The sequence below is a fragment of the Humulus lupulus genome, chromosome 3 (assembly GCF_963169125.1).
Source record: "Humulus lupulus chromosome 3, drHumLupu1.1, whole genome shotgun sequence".
Lineage (NCBI taxonomy): Eukaryota > Viridiplantae > Streptophyta > Magnoliopsida > Rosales > Cannabaceae > Humulus > Humulus lupulus.
In genome coordinates this window covers 145,110,795-145,131,075 of record NC_084795.1, presented here as the reverse complement: position 1 = coordinate 145,131,075, position 20,281 = coordinate 145,110,795, and the positions used below count along the sequence as shown (strand labels likewise).

General features: G+C 33.9%; 1 long non-coding RNA gene across 3 annotated transcripts; it reads right to left on the bottom strand.

Moving 5' to 3' along the window:
* Positions 1–265: 265 nt before the first annotated feature.
* Positions 266–8,514, bottom strand: LOC133821396 (uncharacterized). 3 transcript variants are annotated; one of them, XR_009887537.1, is made up of 6 exons: positions 8,268–8,514; positions 8,089–8,155; positions 6,122–6,162; positions 5,442–5,535; positions 641–1,504; positions 266–536 (listed from the first exon to the last, which is right to left on the bottom strand). It is a non-coding gene; the product is annotated as an uncharacterized LOC133821396 (long non-coding RNA). The 3 variants fall into 3 exon arrangements; XR_009887539.1 differs by lacking the exon at positions 5,442–5,535; XR_009887538.1 differs by lacking the exons at positions 266–536; positions 641–1,504; positions 5,442–5,535 and adding an exon at positions 5,543–5,979.
* Positions 8,515–20,281: the final 11,767 nt, after the last annotated feature.

Below are 20,281 nucleotides of genomic sequence, written 5' to 3'. Positions count from 1 at the left end.
GCAGAGAAAGTTCTCTTGGTCACCATGCCTTCTAGACAGGATTCACAAACAGGAAGAGATCCAATAGATAGTTCTCCTCAAGGACCATCCTTTACAAGCTTATTAATTATTTCTAGACCAATATGGCCCAATCTCAAGTGCCACAAATATGTTTCACTATCGGAATCAGTCTTTTGTCGTTTAATAGATCTAGGATTAGCTGTTTTAAATAATTCTGAATTATAAGCAGATTTTTCTTTAGCTTGAAGTTTATAAAGCCCATCAATAGAATTTGCAGAACATATCTTAATACCATATCATTAAATAAAAATCTAATTATTATTCAAAGAAATTTTAAAACCTTGTTCATGAAACATAGAAACAGAAATTAAATTTCTAGAAAATCTAGGAATATAATAAACGTTCTCTAAAAAAAGAAATTTATACTTCTTCAATTCCAGACAGGCTATTCCAACTGCTGTTGCAGAGACAATTGGACAACTGCCTACCCTTATAGTCACCTCTCTATCAGCAAGCTTCCTCGTCAAACTAAGAATCTGTAGAGAAAAACAAACATGATTAGTGGCTCCTGAATCTACTATCCATGATGACGAATTGTCTTCCACTAAACAAGCTTCTAACACAAGTAAATCAAATTTACCTTTATTTTTCTCTTTTAGGTCAGCGAGATACTTTGGACAGTTTCTCTTCCAGTGACCATCTCCTCCATAGTGAAAACAAGTCCCTTTAGGAGTCTTCTTTTTGGAGCTTTTGGTGTTCTTGTTCTATTTGCCTTTGGATGACTTTTTAGGCTTCTTTGAATTCTTGTCTTTTTCATTTCCATTTTTCCTCTTTTTAGTTTTAGGCTTTGAAGAGGATGGGTTAGAATTAGCAACATTTGCTTCTCCTAGTTTATCAGAACATTTGTTGAGAGATTCATAAGTTTGCAATTCATTCAACAACTGTGTCATGTTATATGATAATTTGTTCATGACATAGTTGGTTGTGAAACCATTGAAAGCTAGAGAAATCGATTCAAGTATAATGCTCACTTGCGTCCTTTCATCAATGGTTGCCCCATGTATAATGGCATCGTGCATTATATTTATCATGTCTAGTACATATTCTATGGTAGAAACTTCTTTCTTCATTTTCTTGGTCATGTCGGATCTGGTGGCCTCATGCCTGCACTGATCTGACTGCTACCCAAACATATCTTGAAGGGAATCCCAGATATCATAAGCAGTCTCAGTGTCTTCAAACTTCTTTCTGAGCACATCGATCATACTTGCAAGCATATAACACTTTGTTTTGTTGTTTGATAAGATCCAATTATCAAACTTTTCCCTTTGAGTTTTGGTAGCAGTTGCGGGAGGCACTTCAGGACATTCCTCAGTCAAGAAAAATTTGTGATTCTTACATATTAATACAATGTTCAAGTTTGATTTCCATTACATGTAGTTTTCACCAGTCAACTTTTCATGAGCAAGTAAAGAAGATACAGGATTTGAGCTAGACATGATTGCTGAAAATAAATAAATAAACAAAAATGAATTTATGCATATAACAAATATTAGTTTATTTTCAAAATAGTAAATGTGATGCATGAATGCAACAATTAAAGAACACATAAAAAATAATTACTAATACCACGATTGATTAATTTGAACATTAATGGACCAGCCTTAGTGTAGGTCAGACTAATTCCAAATTAATTTTGAGACAAGTTCTCAAATTTATAAGTGAACACTTAAATCAACGTATCTTTTTTTACTTATAAACAACTACTTGTTTGGTAAAAAATACACTAGTCTGCTTGAAAGCCTAATGTACCTTGTGAGTGTAACCCATTATTTTAGATCAATGACTTAACTCAAGAGTGTGCCTTAGGGTCTGTCAAACTTTAAATACATCATTAAATCCTATTTTTGAAAAAGAAGTTTTCCTTGAGAATAACACAGTCGAAAGCCTTCCTTAGGGGGACACAAGCAATGGTTCCGCGAGACCCTCTCCATGATACCTAAATGCCAACAAATAATGGAGACCATGGGACTTATTGTCATAACTCACTCTCCCACTCACTATTTTTAAGATATCTGTTTTCTCAAAACATCCTATGCTTTTTAATTGGTTTGTAAAAATAAAGTGATCTATTTTTAGCAAATGATATTCTAATAATTGTTATATTTTTTTTAATATAATGTAATATTATATTATTTTATAATATAATGTTTTAGATTAAATAAATGTGATAGAGAGTGTCACATATTGTAACATATAATAGAGAGTTACATTATTTAGATATATGTGAAATATCCAAATATGTAACATATTTGGTATTACAAATTCAATCACAAATTTGTAACTTCAAAATATTACCCATTGTTGTGTAGATTTGTTGTTACACAATATTGAGATAAATTTCTTAAAGCCATATGTGAAATGGTTGTTAGAGATGTGATTTTAACTCCCATAATGTGTATGGAAGTTACAAAATAAAGTGGCAATGAATTTGGAACGTTTTGGTAAATTTGAAAAATGGTTGCTGAAAAAACGTCTTGGGCCGCGGCCAGTGTTTTTTAGGCCACGGCCCAAGAGGCAGAAAAACATCATGGGCTATGGCCAATGTTTTTCACGTCGCGGCCAGAGCGGCTGACAACATTGTTCAAACTTCGGTTTTATCTAATTTTGAACATTTCCAACATCCAAGTAACTCCCAAATATCTATTTTAATTCCATAAGCATCCAATTAATCATTGGTAATAACCATGGGGGTTGGTGGAATTTGAAATTCAAAGGGTGTCTCAAAACTCTATAAATAGGAGCCTATTGCTCACTTGAAAGACACAACTTTTCTATCCATTAGAGCACTTCGCTAGAAAACACCTAGAGGCTTGATTATTCCAGAAAGCATTTCCAAAATCTATGAGAGATCCCTTAGTGCTTGAGTTAGGGGGAAATAAGCTTTTGGACAAAGGTTTCAAACCTTGTTCAAGTTGGTGATCCCCAACACTCTTCACTTTGGTTGTGTGAGTGAGAGTTCTTTGTTCATTGTTCTTGTTCTTATTCTTTAATTCTATTGCTTTTCATTTCTTCTATTATTGTCTATTTACTCTTTTATTTGTATATTTTGTTTTAGATTTGTAATCTCATCTATATCTTTCATTCTACTACTTCTAGTTTACTTGTATCTTTTTGTCTTAGAGTTGTATTTTCTACTTCTATCATCTTCTACCTCTTTCTCTATATTTACATGTATTTTTTATCATAGAGTTGTAACACTTTTTAATCAATAATTATTTATTTGTATTATGTTGTCTAGAGTTGTATTTTTCTTGCCAATTTCCATTATGGCAAATTATATTTTCCTAACATTCAAAAGCTTACCCCTTTTTGTTTCAATGGAAGGTGAGACAATCAAGATCATGAACCAAGACCTAGTGAGGTTGGATAGGTTTGATGGATCCAATTTCACTAGGTGGCAAGATAAGGTGAAATTTATTTTGACAACACTCAAGATATCCTACATCCTTGAGTCATCCTTGGCACCTCTAGCCGAGCCATCTGACAAAGAGACTCCTGAGGAGGTGAAGAAAAGAGGGAAGAGAGAAGAGGACAACTTTCTTTGTAGGGGTCATATCATTTATGCCCTATCTGATAGGATATATGACCTCTATACCAATACCAAATCCGCGAAGGAGATTTGGGATGCCTTGGAGAGTAAGTACAAGGCCGAGGAAGAAGGTACAAGAAAGTTCTTAATTTCTCAATATTTTGAATTTCTTTCATTTATGGGAAAACTCTTTTACCTCAAATTCATGAGTTACAAGTAATTGTGAACAAGTTGAAAGTTCTCAAGATTGAGCTTCCCGAGGCCTTTCAAGTTGGTGCAATAGTGGCAAAATTACCACCAACTTGGAGGAGCTATAGGAAAAGAATCCTCCATAAGAATGAGGATTACACTTTGGAAGAGATCCAAAAACACATTAGAATTGAAGAGGAATCGAGAATAAGAGACAAGGGTGTGAATAAGTCTAAAGATAAGACTTCCAAGGCCAATGCAGTTTCACACAAGAATCCCAAGGGCAACAATAACAAAAAAGGTAAAGGGATCCCTTTATGTCCAAAAAGATATCATGGACAATTCAAAGAAGTGAGAAGTCATTTTTTGTTTGTGGAGAATTCAGACACTATGCTAGAGTATGTAGGTACCGAAAGGACCCACATGAGAATGCTATTGAAAATGAAGAAGAGATCCTAGCATGATTACCATGTTTATGTGCCTTGTTGGGAAATTATTATTTTGCAATAAAATCTTGTACTCTTGAAAGCTATCAATAAAATTAAAGTATTATTCTATAATAATTCTTTATTTTGCTATGAGACATTTGTGTGAGATATTAACAAAGTTTTAAAATGAACTTGTTAAAATAATAAGGAAGAGTGTAGACCTATTATTTCATAGTGTGATTATTTGTTTGAGAAATTCTCACAAAACTTTTGTGTTCACATTTTTATCTTGTGAAATACATAAAAGAAAGAAACTAAGTAAAATGTTCTTTGAAAGAAGTGTGCACGTAAATAAATCAAGATAGACCTTGAGGTTTTATATTGAGATTTTATCATGTGGCTCAGATGACTCATGATGAACTTTGAGAATCATAAGTCTAGATTTATGTTGGAGGATAAATTACTTAATAAAAATGAAGAAATTTCTTCTTAAAAGTGATTATCACTATGAAAGAAATGTGGGGGTGATGCTCCAAAAGTTAATAAATTTATTTTGATGATAAAAATTGATTCATTCAGTCATCCTATCAAATAGGTGATTTGGAATTCCACATTCTAAATCACATTGGCTATATGTGTATAGAATGAACAAATCTAGACATGCTTGGTGTCTAAAGTTATTGTTTGTAATATTTTGATTCAAGAAGGAATCAATTTAAAACATAAAGGAGAATTATAGAAAGAAAGAGGTTTCTAGAATTAATATTCAAACGTTTATCTTAGATATTGAACTATAAAATAGTGAGGGTGTTGACTATGGTCAAAATCACTATTTTAATCAAACTATAGAACCAAAGTTTGAATAAAAATAATGAGTGTCTAAGTATGCATACATGAGAAAAGAAATGATTCAAATAGAATCATTTCTTCATCTCAAGGGATGGGACATAGACTCCCTAAAGAGATTCACGGTTGATGGTAACTGTAAAACGCCCTTAACTAGTACTTAATAAAACATTCACATTTTCAAGGGTTTATAATAGAAAGCCACTTATTATAAAGGTTACTGTGGGGTCTCGCTTAAAGCATGCAAATTGGGCCCAAAAGTTTTAAAAGAAAATATCAGTTTTATGCAAAGTTCTAAAACAAAGAAAAGTTTAAGTCCCATAGACAAGTTTGAAAAGTCTCATTAAACGTAACATCACTAAAAGAAAATGGCGTTTAGAATTGACCATTTTTCATCCATAGGATGCCCCATGACATACACACCAGGATGACAGAACTCCCCACATCACCAAACGTGCCATAGAGAAACTTATTTGCTATCTGGAAGGGAAAGTAAGGGGGTGAGCTAAAAGCCCAGTAAGGAAGTACAAACAACAAGCAAGTAAGATACAACAATTTACAAATACTATCATTCATCTTTATACATCATAGCATCATCATAAAATTGGCATCAATATCATAAACATAAACATAATGCCACCATCATATCATAAACATCATAACATCATAACAAAATCATAAACATCATCAAACATCATAACATAATCATAAGCATCACCAAACAACATAACATAATCATGAACAATTCCTTGTGAACATGGCCTGCTAACTTGTCCATGCCACCATTTGAGGTAAACAAGAGTCTCTGGTCCTTGAATAACCTCGGCGCGTCCGCCCATGGAGTTACGTCTTCCTATCCTTAGCTACTCGGGTTACGTCTTCTTTATCCTTAGCAACCCATTTTGATGTGTCGCGTTCATCACGCTAACATCCATTCATATCATACAATATTCATACAAGCCAACATATCATCACATTATGGCATTCATAATTCATATCATTTCATTCACATAACAGTCTTACCATTCATAATATAACAATCATAAATTCAATCTAACTTCCTTACCTCAGGTCCAAGCTAAGTAAAACCACAACTTCTCAACGAGCCTATACCATAATCAAAACAACATTTCTTAGCTTCATATAATTACTATTTTTCCCTCTCATAAAAATCATGTGTGCATGGGTCATGCACACATGGTAGGAGTTACACACAACATACACATATGCTTAATTACACATAAGGTCATAAAAAAAATAATGCTCATTCTACCTATATTGCATGCATGATCTTTCTATAAAAACTACATGGTTGCATAATAGACATTATTTTGGACGTAAAAGTGAATTTGCATGTAACATGCATATGTGGGAACGTTGCGTAAATGTGGCGTTTTTTTTTTAAAACGATAATTTCATGCGTCTTACTTCTACCATTTTTAAAAAATAATAGACTTGTAGCATGTTTTGTTTTCCATTGTTTATCTTCTTAAAATTACTAGGTTGATTAAATCTCCCAAGACATTCTTTTTATTTCATAAATTTTTTTTTATTTAGCCATTAAAAATATATAAAAGACCCATTTATTATTTTTAAATTATAAAGAAAGCAAAGGCATTGTAAATTATTTTAAAAAGAAAAATACCTATGATTATCATGTCTCCTTAGAAAATAACAATTTAATTTAAGTTAATAGAATTACTTAATTTTATGTGGGAAAAAAATAATTTTAAGTGTGGGAAAAATATATTTTGTTCGAATTACTTTTAATACTTAATTTTATGTAACACAAATTCATATGTGAAAATTAAATAACTATTTAAAACTTCTTAAACTAAACTTTCAGCCATTATTTAAAAATCACAAGTGAATTAAATATAACATTTTTCTTAATCCAATTAAAGAAAATCATAACTTGTAAAATAACCACTCATGTTATATCAAAAATATCACTTTTAAGTTTTACCATTGTTTAGGTTATTTATTTATTTCAAAATACCAATAAAATGCATTTTATTGAAACACACTTTACATTTTTAAACAAAAATTCCAGCAATCAAATTTATCATTAAAATCACCATCCTTATTTTTAAAACTCATATTTCCTCAAAAATATAACAAAAAATCAGTAGGTAATTATTTGTGCAAAAACATCATTTTAATTGTGAATTAAAACACCATTTTATTTCCACAAACATCACATATCATTAGAGTCATTCGTATGCATACATATCCTTATTTCATCAATTTTTTCACCTTTTAATCACAAAATCAGCAAGCATAAATCACCATGAATATTATCTTTTACCTCATGCCTCATGAAATTCATACAAGATCATTCATGTTTCATAAACACAATAATTCACAAATCCTAACATGCTCTTATTATACAAAAAAAATTGAAAGAACATAACTAACACATATTCATATACAACCTTATAAAACCTTATTATTTTTCTAATGAGTTCATGCATGCAACCCAACAAAATAATAATACAACATGCATGAATAACATAACACAAATCCTCATATATGATTTTATATTAAACCTAACTTGTTCCTATTATTTTTCATGCATAGCATCATATATTAATACAAAATCCCATATACACCCTATCATGTTTCTAGATTCATAATTGATTTAAAACATATAAGAAAAAAATTATGCTTGAACATCGCCCCTAGGCCGAAACACCTAGGATACCCAACAATAATTTACACAAAAACCTCATCTATATACACATGAAACCTAGCATGTTTCAAACATGTAAATGTGACACAAAATAAAACAACCCAATATGCCCAAACCACATAGCCCGAAACATACATACATAAAATCATAGAATATCATCAACATCATATTTCAATAATCTTCTCATTACACATATTATGAACAAACAAAAAAAATCAAACCAACACAATAAACCCCTACCCACGCCTAGATCAATCTCCCATGCATCAACATATTGAAAAATATCCACAAATCTAATAACTCAAGAGAACACCATAGCATTAGGGGTAGAGATTCAATACCTCTCTTGATTGTAAAATCAAGAACACAACTTGATCAACACCCAAGTGATAATCACCCTTGAATACCCTAGGGTTTTTGAAACCCATGAAGAAGAAGACATAAAAAAAAGACTTAAGATGATGGGAAAGATAAACCTTAATCTAAAGAAAAATAACAAGGAACCATAAGAAAACCATACCTAGGACATCCTTCTTCTTCTTCCTTTCTCCTTCACTTTCTCTCTCTTTCACGCCTCTCTCTCTCTCTCCTTCTCTCTAATTTTAGGCAGCCACAAGGAAAAGAATGCCAAGGGTTCCATACTCTCCTATTTATAGCCTCTAGTGACCTAACCTTAAGAAAAGGACTCAAGTGTGAAAAGCCAAATTCCTATCCCATAATTTAAGCTAAATCCCATCATTTCCTCTCCTTACACCTCACCTAAACCCTTATCCTAATGTGAACCAAATCAAAAATCAACCATGTCATCTTTTCCTACAAGTTGACAACTTATATTTATTTTCTTTTCTATTTTCTTTTCTTTTCATAAAAAGACAAAAATGCTCAAGGCTCACATTAGGTCTAGATTCATACTACCCTTTCCTTTTCTATAATGGGAACAATAACTAAATAAATTAATAATAGAAAAATAAAACACATTCACATACACACACACACACATTTCGGCACACACTTAAAATTAAAAAAAATAACCTATTTTAATCACATTAATTGTCACACTTATTTAAAATGTAACACTAATAGTAAAATAAATAATTTACACAATTATTCACAAATTAAAAATAGGTAATCAAGCAAATAGTTAACAATTTTAAATTAAAAAAGATTATACCAAACAATTCTAACAATTAAATAAAATAACAAACAATAAAATAAAACAAACAACAACTAAATAAAATAAACAACATTTAAATAAAACAATTCACCACACTTAACACTTAAATAAAATAAAACACCAAAAATTTTAATAAACTAAAAAAAAAATTGGTGCACTACAGTAACCTATCTTAATACTAGTAACCAAACTAGTATTAGGTTGAATAGGTAATAACAAATCAATCAAGTGAATAGTAGTAGTACTCAAATTTTGTCCCATCTGAGATATGAGTACTAGTGTGTTACCAAATTGAGGGTTAAAACTGAAAGGATTTTTAATAGAACTCAGTCTTGAAAAGACAAGTATTTTAGCGTAACAAAATACTATAAGAGTTCTACCTATATAAACCTAGGGGTGGTGCTGCCCCTCATGAGAATTGGGAGTCATTTTCAAGAAAAGTCTATGAATGGAATGTGCATATGGCCATTAACAGTGCAAAATTGAGACATTGAGGTGTATAGTGAACATAGCAAAGGTGTGTGTGTCATCAACGATTTGTTATCAAGGGATAGTGGTTCAATGCTTTAGCAACCAAAATTTCAACAATCTTTGTGATAATTACACTAAGGTTAAATTCAAGTCGAAAGACATTTTACTTTATGCATCAATGCAAAGGTTTCTATAGAGAGTGAGTATTTAATAAAGTCAGGGAATATAATATTATATTTTATTTAATGTTTGATTGATTAAATAAGTGTTACAATAGATAAATTATTTAATCTAGTGGGGGAATGTTATATTATTTATAATATAATGTAATATTATATTATTTTATAATATAATGTTTTAGATTAAATAAATGTGATAGAGAGTGTCACATACTGTAACATATCATAGAGAGTTACATTATTTAGATATATGTGAAATATCCAAATATGTAATATATTTGGTGTTACAAATTCAATCACAAATTTGTAACTTCCAAATATTACCCATTGTTGTGTAGATTTGTTGTTACATAATATTGAGATGAATTTCATGTAGCCATATGTGAAATGGTTCTTAGAGATGTGATTTTAACACCCATAATGTGTATGAAAGTTACAAAATCAAGTGGGAATGAATTTATAACATTTTGGTAAATTTAGAAAATTGGTTGCGGCAAAAACGTCTTGGGCCGCGGCTAGTGTTTTTCAGGCCGCGACCCAAGAGGCAGAAAAACATCATGGGCTGCGGCCAGTGTTTTTCAGGCCGCGGCCAGAGCGGCTGACAACATTTTTCAAACTTCAGCTTTATCCAATTTTGAATGTTTCCAACAGCCAAATAAGTCCCAAATCTCTATATTAATTCTATAAACATCCAATTAATCATTGGTAACAGCCATGGGGGTTGGTGGAATTTGAAATCAAATGGTGTCTCAAAATTCTATAAATAGGAGCCTATTGCTCACTTGAAAGAAACAACTTTTCTATCCATTAGAGCAATTGGCTAGAAAACACCTAGAGGCTTGATTATTCTAGAAAGCATTTCCAAAATTTGTGAGAGATCCCTTAGTGCTTGAGTTAGGGGGAAATAAGCTTTTGGACAAAGGTTTCAAACCTTGTTCAAGTTGGTGATCCCCAACACTCTTCACTTTGGTTGTGTGAGTGAGAGTTCTTTGTTCATTGTTCTTGTTCTTGTTCTTGTTCTTATTCTTTAATTCTATTGCTTTTCATTTCTTCTATTATTCTCTATTTACTCTTTTATTTGTATCTTTTGTTTTAGATTTGTAATCTCATCTATATCTTTCATTCTACTACTTCTAGTTTATTTGTATCTTTTTGTCTTAGAGTTGTATTTTCTACTCTATCATCTTCTACCTCTTTCTCTATATTTACATGAATTTTTTGTCATAGAGTTGTAACACTTTTTAATCAATAATTATTTATTTGTAATATTTTGTCTAGATTTGTATTTTTCTTGCCAATTTCCATTGAGGCAAATTACATTTTCCTAACAATAATTACTAATCAAATTAAGCAAAATTAAAATTACAGAACTATGCCTTAATTAATTCAATTTTAATTTGCTATAATTACTAGGAATATCATTTATTATTTAATAAAATAATTTTATTAACTACTACAAAATTAAACAACTTTTAAAATCTATTTCCGCTCTTGAACTAGTTAAAACTAGATTTATTATTATATGGTTCATCACGTAAAGCATATAATCACAAAGGACAATCCTAAGACATGTTTATACTCATATGAGATGCATGCATAATTTTAAATACTGTGTGGGTAATATATATGACATATCAAAAATGCATGATAAAGTATTAAACAATTTCATCACATTCAAACATTTAAATAAATAAATACTAAATAAATAAATACGAGCCAGGTGTCTTGGGTATTTCTAGAAAAATTACAACAATTGCAAAATATACACAAAAATGTAAGAGACTAATACCTAAAGAGATCTCTATCTTCAACTTTGGGCCTTCACAAGTAGTCTTGATCCGTTAAGCCATTTATCCGTTTAATTGTGTATTAAAATAACTTTTAATTATCTTAAACAAATTTTAAGAATAATTAACTTGGGTTTTAATGCCCAATAAGTTATTAGGCCCAATTTTGAATTTGGGCTCAAAAAATTAATTCAAAATAAAATAATTTTTAATTATGGGCTAAATTTAATTAGGCCATAATTTAAATGGATATCTTAGATGCAAGCCCTAGGGTTTAGATACCCTAGGGACGGCTGCATGAGGCTCGGCATAGGGCAGGAGGCAAGTGGCTGCTGCAAGCTGTGGCTGCAGCTGGTGGCTTGGCATGGGCACGAAGGGCTGGCAGGCATAGGGGTGCGGGTGCGCGTGGGTCTGGCAGTGCAAGGGCGCGGGTGCGCACGATAGCAGCAGGCGCAGGGGCGCGGGTGCGCGCAGGGGCTCGCGACTAGGCTTAAGCTCGAGCTTCTGGGGACGGAACCTGGGGCTCAGGCCTTACAAAATCTTTTCAATAATTTAATGCCGAAAATTAAATTACAAAAAAATTCCTATACCCCAAAATGACCTACATTTTTCATCTAGAAAATTTGGGAACAATTCCTAATCCCAAAACACCATATAATTAACGACCCATAAGAATAAACTTTAATCATACATACATATATACATTCACACATATTACAATAACATAAGAATGCATATTATGCCCACACAGTAATTAATGGATGCACAGAAGTACAAATTGTTAGGAACGAGTTTCCTAATACGCAGTGGAATGGTGGTGGGTTGGCCCAGTGTAGAAATTTTTTTTTGTAACATATTTAAACTATCTTTAAATATGCAAATCCATTAATATACATACATTAATCATAAACAAGAAAAGAATAGAAAACATACCTCATGATGACTATCAAATGTGCTTGCTATATTTTCATAATTTGAAAAAACTTCCTATCCAAGCTGCTCCAAGGTACTCACACCAAGATCTTCCACAACGTTCTCTACACCTCAAGAAGTGTGTGGGTACGTAGAGAATAAAGGATAGTTAATTTCTGATTCTACTTGATGTACTCAACAAATGCGATCAAGAAAATAGGCCTGAGATTGGTTCTTTATCCTTTTCAGGGAGAGATGGAAAAGTATCATTATTTTCTTTTAGAGCAAACAACAGAGTGTCTTCTTGTTTTCTGATAAGTCTAACTTAAATAGAAAATATTTAAATTTAAAAAATAAATCTATAACCAATTTACAATTTATATTTCAATTAATTAATTATCTCATTAATGAAAATATCCAAAAACGAACTTTTGAATTTTCATTAATTAAATTAATAAAATTTGAAAAATTTATCCCTGAAAAATGTGTAGTACATGCCACACACAGTCCATGGACTGTGAGTCGTCTACGACCCTATATTTTAGGGATATTTGATTTTTCCATAATTATTTGATTATTTATTCAAACTACATTATCAAATAAAAATCCAAATATAATTACCAAATATAATTATTTAAACTAATTACCAAATACAATTATTTGAATAAATATCAATCTTTTAAATTCAAATCTAATTTAAACTTATGAGATTATTATCTCACTCTCAAATAAAGATATTTATTTAATTCTACCAATTAATAAAAACCAATTTAAATTAATTAATAATTTCAAAATTAAATATTTAATTTATTATAATTTTGAAAATTATAATTAATTAATTATTTAATATAATTTCAAAAATTAATTTAATTTCTAAAATTACATAATAATTCAATATTAATTAATTTTGTTAATTACAACTAAACTGTAATTAATTAATTAATCACTATTATATCATAATTGCATATTTGGCCCGAAGAACAAATTTCTTCTTAAATATGCCTTTCAACCATTTTCCCTTTATTTCAACTATTGTCTTTAATAGTGTTGATAGAGCCGCTGTGGGGAGCTGTGGACTTATAATTCCAAGCTCCAATAAATTTGGGATTATTAATTAAACTCTTTACTTAAATAATCTTAATTTATTAGTCTCATGATTACTCCATTATAAATATGAGACTGCACTCTTGCAATTATAGACATTTCATTTACTGAGTACTTTATAAAATAAAGCATCAATTGATATAATCATTACATACAAATTAACCCTCTAACAATGGTTCATAATTAATCAGGAATTAAATTACCATTTTACCCTTTTAATTATATCTTGTTTCCTTAAGTTCCATTGACTTTACTAGTGAAGGTTAATTCATAACTAAATTATGAATTGGAGGTTAATAACCTTTCAGTCACAAAAGTAAACCCTTAAGAGAACCATTATTCAATCTCTTATTAGAAGGTATAGATTTCATATTTGTATACTATGTCCCCAGCCATTTACATTAATGAGTTTCCAAAACAAAAGTTTCTAGCCTGATCATTCTGACAGACAGGAGTTCATAGTAACTTCAGGATTAAGATCTATTTGTAATCAGTTGATATATTTAGTCAATACTTGAAAATGGTATTTAACTAAGTATTAATAAAAATATCTGGTCTAGTTCTATATATTCTCTAATATATAAAGTACCTCCACTAAAGTGTCCTACTACACTAGTAATCAGGATCTAGATCACATGTATTCATAATACAAGTGGACCATACTTCTAGAAATTAATCTAAAGATTCCTTTATTTTATTTACTGCGAACTATTCAAGTTCATTTATCTCAAACACAATCCTCTCGTACCAATACGTGTTTGAGATCATATATATGAACTTAGGATTTTTTCTGATAATTACATAATATTATCACAGAATTATATAGTCCATAAAATATATGCATAAAAAATTCAATTTATTTATTTATTTCTTAAAACAATGTCAACTACATATGCTTTCAGGGTACAATTCGCAATAGGTTTGCCCATGACGGTGAGGCAACAAGACTCGGTGTAGGTGATAGTAGACAGGTACACCAAGTCAGCTCACTTTCTTCCTGTGAGGATGACTTATATACAGTGGATCAGTATGCGGAGTTGTATGTGAGGGAGATTGTACGTCTCCATGGGGTTCCTAAGTCTATAGTATTGGACCGGGATCCCATATTTACCTCCAAGTTTTGGGGTGTCTTATAGAGGGCTATGCGAACTCAGTTGAAGTTCAGTAAAACCTTTCATCCTCAAACAAACGAACAGTCTGAGAGGACAATTAAGATATTATGTGTGTTAAACTTCGAGAGGTCTTGGAGTAAGTACGTCCCGTTGATTGATTTTTCGTACAACAATAGTTATCAATCAACGATTGGAGAAGTACCATATGAGATGTTGTATGGAAGGAAGTGTAGATCTCTCATTCATTGGGATGAGATGGGGGAGAGGAAGTATTTGGGACTAGAGATGTTTCAGAAGACTAATGAAGCTATTAAGAAGATCTGAGCTCGAAAGCTCACTTCGTAGAGCAGACAGAAAACCTACGCTGATCCTAAGTGTAGGGATGTGGAATTCCAAGTAGGGGACCACGTGTTTCTGCGAGTTTCACCATTGCAAGGGATGAGGAGATTTGGGAAAAAGGGCAAGCTGAGCCCTAGATTCAAAGGACCTTTTGTGATCCTGGAGAGGATCGAGCAAGTAGCCTATAGATTGGCTTTGCCACCATCATTATTAGGAGTTCACGATGTATTCCACATCTCAATGCTTCAAAAGTACGTCTCAGATATGACCCATGTATTGGGATATGAGGACCTAGAGCTATATACCGATTTATCGTATGAGGAGCGACCAGTTCAGATCCTAGACCATAAGGATAAGGTTATGAGAAACAAGACGATTCCTCTAATCAAAGTCATATGGAGGAATAGTAAGGTCGAGGAAGTGACTTGGGCGATAGAGATATCTATGCGAGATCAGTATCCCGAGTTATTCAGGTAAATTTTGAGGATGAAATTTTCAGTAGGAGAGGATAGTTGTAATGACCCAAAAATGCTAATAGGTTTTAGTTCCTTGATTAGCGAGTCGGGATGATTAGCGGAATAGTCACAACGGAGTTTAATACTCGGCTCAGGGTGAGCCTAAGGGTATTTTGGGAATTTCATGAATAGTGTGGGATATATCGAGTAACAAGTAAGTGTTTTGTGATTAGTTGGGCATGTCAGGTTTAATTGAGAATTCATAGGACGACTCGAGAAATTAGCGGGAAACGGGGCAAATGACCATTTAGCCCTTATGGCCAACAAAAGGGTTGGGTTAATATCAAGGGTAATTTGGACTTTTGGTTAAGGGATATGGTTAGGAAGTTTCTAGGTTAAGCTAGATTATCTGAGAAACTTCTCACTCTCTCTCTCTCTCTCCCCCTCTCTTGTGCTTTGAAGCTGAAGGAATTTTGAAGGAAAAGCCTAGGGATTTAGCAGGAAAGTCTGAGAAATTATGCTACGACCAGTTAAGGAATTGACAAGGATTGAGTCTATTAACAGAGGTAAGAATTTTTCCTTAATTCATCTAGAAATTTTGATTGTTAGGATGAGTTTGATTGGGTTTTTCAATGTTGATTGATTGTTGATTTGGGATGGTAATTTTAGTAGAATTTTGGGTGATTTTTATGTCTAGGTTGTGTGGTTAAGAGTCCTAGACTCAATTCTGGGTTTGGCTCTAGGGTTCAAGGGGTTTTTGTTGAGTTGAGTTGGGTGAAATGCAGAGAAACCCATGGATTTTTGTGTTCACGGGGCCACGCCGCGACCAAGTTCATGGGCATCGTGGCCTGCGTGACCCAAAAGGTCGTGGGGGGACTTGCTCACTTGTCGGCGTGTTGCGAGCCTAGGGGCGCAAGTCGTGGGTCACCTCTCCATGGGACAAGAGGGTGGCGCCTCTGACTTGGGGCACGTTGCGACCCTTAGGGCCAGGTCGCGGCCCGCCTAGGCAACCATAGCAAAGATTTGTTTTTAGGTTCGGGGACTAAACTTAAGTGCTCAGGACGAATTCTACTACCTCATTTAGTAGAATTTGAGGTCCGGGAGGCTAGTATTTTATTCCAAAGCATTTATTTGGATTATATTTTTAAAGTTATCCATTGTCGCTTGTGACTAGGGTTACCGTTAAGGCTCGGGATTGAGGATTGAGCTCGGAATCGCTCCAGATCCTCTGCACAGGACTCGAGGTAAGAAAATTGCACCTGAGTTGTGAGATTCCCTGAAAATGAACATATGTGTTCTATAACCTGTACATCTATTATGTGTGATGTGAAAGTACGACCTAAGGCAGTCGGGGCTGATGTTGATTATATTGAAAGCAGCTCGGCCTATGCGAGTCGAGATCAGCTAAATAACCAGAGGGCTCGGCCTAAGGGCGCTGACACCTAATTAATTGTATTAAGATTGGTTTATATGTTTAGATTAAACTATTATTATTGCCTAGTTTAGTACTTGTATTCTACTGTTAATTGTACTGATTATTCTAAAGTTTAATATGTACACTCGTTTGTTATCTATGCTTGTTGATTATGGTTTTCTTGCTGAGCCTTGGCTCACGGGTGCTACGTGGTGCAGGTAAAGTCAAGGGTAAGCTGGACTTGCCATGAGTTAGAGAGCTTTGGGGGCAGAGTGTACATCGGCAGCCGCTCGACCGCCGCAGTCGAGGGAATTACAGGGACTAGAGCCAAAATTTTATTTTGCCATTTAGGGTAGCTGCTATTGTATTAGCTTTTGAGGGTTGTAACTGAAATGCCCCCGAATCTCTAATAAGGTTTAAGACCTTGATTAGGAGGCCGAGAGGGCCATAATTGATTTATTATGCCATTTAAATGAGTATATGCATGTTTATGTCAATTATATTATTATATGATGATAAATGCATGCATATGGGTCCACATTTTATTATAAGGGCATTTTGGTAATTTGGCTCGTTGAGGGCGTAATTGTGTATTTTCGTGCATGTGGGTGAATTATAAATAATACCACATTATATGTGGATTTTTTCGAGCCATTCGGCATGGCACGATCTTTGAATGCAAGTTATCGGTCTAGTCATAACGGGATTAGTTTTGGAGCTCGGGGTGAGTCTTGGGGTAATTTGAGGATTAGAACATCAATGGAAATTAAAGGGTAATGGGAGATGATTTATTAGCATTTGAGACTATTGAGAATAGCGGGAATTGGAAGGTGTTAATTATGATTAACGAGATAGGCGATAAATGATGATTTTTCCCTTGGTGGCTGTTAAGGCTTTTATTTAGGCATGAGAGCATTTAGGTCTTTTCACCTAAGCTTATAAATAGCCATTAGAAGGCTGTGGAAGTGAACCAAAAATAGAGCCTCCTTCACCTTCCCCCGGCATCATTTCTCTCCCATTTATCTTTGGATTTTGAAGCTTCTTTTAAGGAACCAAGCTAGGGAACCAAGCCTTGAAGGTTTTGAGTTAGGCTCTACCATTGAAGAGGGTCCTAAGCTGAAATTGAGGTGAGTTTTTGACCATAGAATCTCTTGTTCTTGCTCTGTTTTCTCTTTGAGTTTCAGTTAGTTTTTTGGCTTGAAAGTTGAGTTTCAATGGGAGTTTTTGGCAAAGGATACTTGGGTTATGATGCCTAGGACTTGTGTATATTGTATTTGGGTTCATTTGGGGGTTTGAAAGAAGTTTGGAAGCATATTTTTCATGTTTAAAATGGAGGATTCAAAGGAAGGGAAAAACCATGGTGATCAGCCTGGTGCTAGCGCTACAGCGCCCAAAGGGTAGCGTTACAGTGCTAGCCAGGGCAAATCTTCCCCTGGTTTTAACGCTGAGGCGCTAGGGGGTAGCGCTGTAGCACTACCCTATTTTCTCTTATGCATGTTTTGGGTGTTTTTAAATGTTTTTGGCTCAGGGTTTCAATTCCCATGGCTCGGGATCGAATCTACTCACCGTTTGGGTACAATTCAGGGTCCCGGGAGTGAGGTTTAGGTCAAGACCCTATTATTGTGGATTTCATTAATCGGAGATTGTATTTGGTTGTAACTAAGTGACCGCTAAGGGATTAAAGGATCGATCATTCTCAAGGGTCGTTCATTTGTTATTTCTCGCTCGAACCAAAGGTAAGAAAACTGCACCCCATATGTGACATGCATGGTTATTATTGAGGCATGTTGAGTGTTTAAATGTGGACATGGATTGAATATCAAATGCTTAGCAAATCTTGGTTACTTGTGAAGGGCACTGACTTACTAGTTAGAATCGACAATGGTGTCAGATCTGTCTGTGAAGCTGTGACTTACTAATCAAGTTCGACAGCGGTACTGAGCACTGGTCCTGTGTTACTAACCTATGAGTAAGGAGCGGCATAAGCGTCATGAATGCAGAGTCGAGAAAATATTATATCTAAGCAACATCTGCATTGAATGACTCCTCATGAGCATTAATGCCGGACTGACCTCAAGTGCGATGAAAACTAAAAGTGCTTGTCTAGTCTAAAGGCTAGTTACTTAGAGCCAGAGTCGGAAAGACTAAGGTGACCTACACGTCACATGGCTAGGAGGGTATGGGCCCTCCAAGATTGACTTACTAGTCATCTGACAGAGATTGACTTACTAGTCATCTGACAGAGATTGACGTACTAGTCATCTGACAAAGATTGACTTACTAGTCATCTGACTGAGATTGACTTACTAGTCATCTGACCGAGATTGACATACTAGTCATCTACCTCATAGAGCGAGACTTACTATTCATCTACTCATAGTGCAGGACTCCACAAACATTTATTTTCACCTGCTTTCATGCGTGATTAAGGATATTATTGCTAGGCATGCACATTATGATTTGATGACATGTTATTACTGTTCATGAGCATATTGAGTTTTCTTGCTGGGCTTCAGCTCACGGGTGCTATGTGGTGCAGGTAAAGGCAAAAGAAAGCTGGACCATCCTTGAGTTGGAGAGCTTAGGTGACGATGTGTACATATGCGGTAGCTCGACCACTACAGTCGAGGGTTTAAAGAGGAACTAGGGTTAAACCCTATTTTGCCGCTTAGGTCGGCTGGTTGTAAATATTTTGTTGTAATTAACCTTATATTATATTTTTGGGATCCCAATTTATACAGTAAACGTTCTAGTGAAATGTTGTATCTTAACAAAAATTTTTAACCTAAATCGCTAATCTTACATAGTTACATGATTATGGCCAAATGACTCGAGTAGCGAGTTTAGCACTATTAAAAATGCATACCGTAACGTTCCCTGGAGTTTAGGGCGTTACAGTAACCACCATGTAAACATTATTTTTGGGATCCCATGTATCAAACTCTTATTTTAATGAAATTCAACCATTTTACGATCAAAATCGTTTAACCCTAACCTATTAGTTGACCTTAGAAACACATTTGGTTCAAACTTCTTGGTTAGCAAGCCTTGCACTATTTCAAACATACAGTGTGACGGTCTTGGTTATCCAGGGTGTTACACTGCGTGTCTGGGATTCAACCTCCCACCATATCCGAGCATCGACTTATTGTATACTTGGGATAAGCCATTCTATCATTACCTACCACCCTAATAAATTCTAGGATGGAACTATTCATGCTTACTTGGTGTTTAGTTCAACTCTAAGTGGATCTAGACCTCTCTTGAAGTCAAAGGGTGTTACTTCCATAACCTTTCACCCCAATGCTTTCATTCGATTCCCTACTTCAGGTCACACTACTAATGGTACTGGTGTAGGGATCACATGCTGAGCAACATCCTTTCGCAGAAGCTATTGCCTCAACTGTCTTATCTCTTCCTCATGTCTCTGTAATCTAACATACACATCAGAAAACATCTGTTCCCTCCGTATGAGGACCAGACTACGGTTCAACAATGACATTATCCACCTCTACCCTCTTGCTACAGAGTCTTGTTGATTGCCTCGAAAGCACTATTTCTAAATACTTCTACTATCATCGACTTCG